We start from the raw sequence: 2,499 nt of genomic DNA, 5'->3' as shown, positions 1-2,499 counted from the left end.
ACAATAACAGTACCCACTTAACAGGAGACCTTCAAGGATTAACTGATGCAGTGGATATAAAGGCCTTAACATGATCTCAGCTTGTTTTAAGGGCTTAATCATGATATAAATTAACTTTAAATTGTTTTTTTTTTAAGATTTATTTATTTATTCACACAGAACTGGGGTACAGGCCAGAGATGCAGAGGTTGAGAGGATTCACCAGAGACAGAGTGGGAAGCAGAACAGGCAGATCTACACTGCTGAGGGGAGCAGTGGGCGGGTCAGGAGGGGTCTGCTGCGCCATGTGGTCACCTCCTGGGCTGGCAGGAATCGAACTCATGCGGAAGTGGCTTAAGCTTCTTAGTGCAGTGCGTTAGCCCGCTGTACCAAGAGGGAGGGCCCTAAAATGTTTTTTCAAGTTTGTAAATCCAATGGCAAAGCCTGGCTTGAAGCCTATTTACAGCGACCTATATTTGATACCAGCAAGGTGAGGGTGCAAGCTAGACAGAAAATTAAAAGCCTTTAACAGTATTGAATTTTCTGGGTTTGGTCTGCTTTTTATTTTTGTCAAGCATAGAGAATTCCAGATGTTGTCAGTATAAGTAGTGCCACCACCAATATCTTTTGTTCGCCTTAGAATTTCTAAACATTTAATAATCTATAATAGAGTTACTACAGCCTTCAACGCATATTGTAAACTGGCAAGCATTCCCTGGATCACATTCAGCTGAACATAGTTTTCAAATGATCACTCCAGCTACTTACTCTTAATGTTTTAAAATTTAGACAGACATGGCCCAGGATCACAGTGACTTCGAGTACTGTTTCTTTATTTTCTGATCACAGAACTATAATTGTTTATTATTAATACATTTAAAGGAGGGAGTAATTATTCCTATAAGGATTAGAACCAAGAATTGCAAAGAGTGCACAAGTGATCCTTGAATGGGTAAGAAATGATAAGTTCTCTAAATTAACTTGCATATGAAAAAAAATTGTCATGAACAAATAAGGAATAAAAAAAAGACTAATTTAACTCTACTTACTACGTTTATACAGTAGAAAGTTGTAAAGATGTTGTCTGCTCCAAGTGAACAATATGGTAGAATGTACACCTCTACAAATCTGCCCACTCTACACCCCTGCTCATGATTCTCTGGTGTTCCCAGCTGTGCCCATGTCTCTCCTTCGTCCTGGAACCCTGACACTCCTATCAGTAGAGTCAGTTGCTCAGGTCAGCCATATCCATCTGAAACTACACCAAAAGACATGTGTATCACCCTAGATGGACAATACCATCATGCTTAGTGTCTATGACATCTTAGGAGATTGCTGCTTTCTAGAGTGGAGAGCTCTATCTGAGGAATTAAAATTAAGGATGTGCATAGCTATGAGAGGCAGTGTTCAGAATGAGGGAACTTGTTATCTGAGATGACAGTGGAAAAGATGACCCAAGGGAGACAGCCTAGTAAAGAAATTTGTCTTACAGAATGGGCTCAGGAGGCAAGGTTAATGTTATTTTCCCACTTCGTAATTTTTCCTAAAACAGAAGAACATAAATTTGTCTTTTTTGTGTGAGTCTGGTTGGAGAAAACAAAAAACAAATCCCCAAAGTGTTTAAACTAATTATAGCAAATCATGTCCATGCTTAGAAACCCACAAGAAGACAGGGAAATCATTCTTTTGCGAGAACTTAAGTAAATCAGCCAAAATTTCATAGTGATAAGACTGTGGTATCTAGTCCGGCAAATCCTGCTTTCTGAAATCTTATTAGTGTCCCTGGTCTTCCAAGTAAGTGACTTTTAGGAAAAAATTCCTTAATGAGTGATCTCTGTAAAGTTTACGAAGGTGACTTCTAGAATGAGAGTGTATTCTTGAGATGGACAATGCTGCTAGCTCTTTTCATTATCTGGTGTCATAAAAGTTAAATTACTCAGTCACCCTGCATTTTTGGAATTTACTTTTCTTTCAGTACTTGTGTAGCCTTGGAGATGCAGTTATATATGATCAAAACATAGACCTAACTGGAATTAGCATCTAGCAGTGGTCCCAGGACTTAAAACACGTTCTCATTCAGACAACAAATTAAATGAGTTCAAGAAGGAAATCTGCTGTGAGGGGAAGTTCAGAGTGTTGATGAAGTATATGGTATGTTGAGGGTCAGAGAAGCCTTTCTCTAGCCACTCCATGATAATATAGGATACAAAGTGTAATGGGTTTGGAGAAGTCAGTATCAGCAAGTCATAGTCAAAACCAAGAGTAACATAGGATATCGCAAATGAAATCCTTGGCATTTGCCAAGAGTGATTATGGCACTCATTGGTACACACAGACTATAATATATTTAGGAGTGACTTCATTTATATAACTTTATCATGAGGAAATCAACATTTGTAGTTTAAAAATGTATTTCCAGCCCTCCCTGGTGGCGCAGCGGGTTAAAGCACAGCACTGAGAAGCTTAAGTTACTTCAGCATGAGTTCGATCCCTGCCTGCCCCGGAGGTGACCACATGGCG

The sequence above is a fragment of the Condylura cristata genome, unplaced genomic scaffold (genome assembly GCF_000260355.1).
Source record: "Condylura cristata isolate star-nosed mole 26May11 unplaced genomic scaffold, ConCri1.0 scaffold00015, whole genome shotgun sequence".
NCBI classification, from domain to species: domain Eukaryota; kingdom Metazoa; phylum Chordata; class Mammalia; order Eulipotyphla; family Talpidae; genus Condylura; species Condylura cristata.
Note: the sequence above shows the minus strand (reverse complement) of the source record.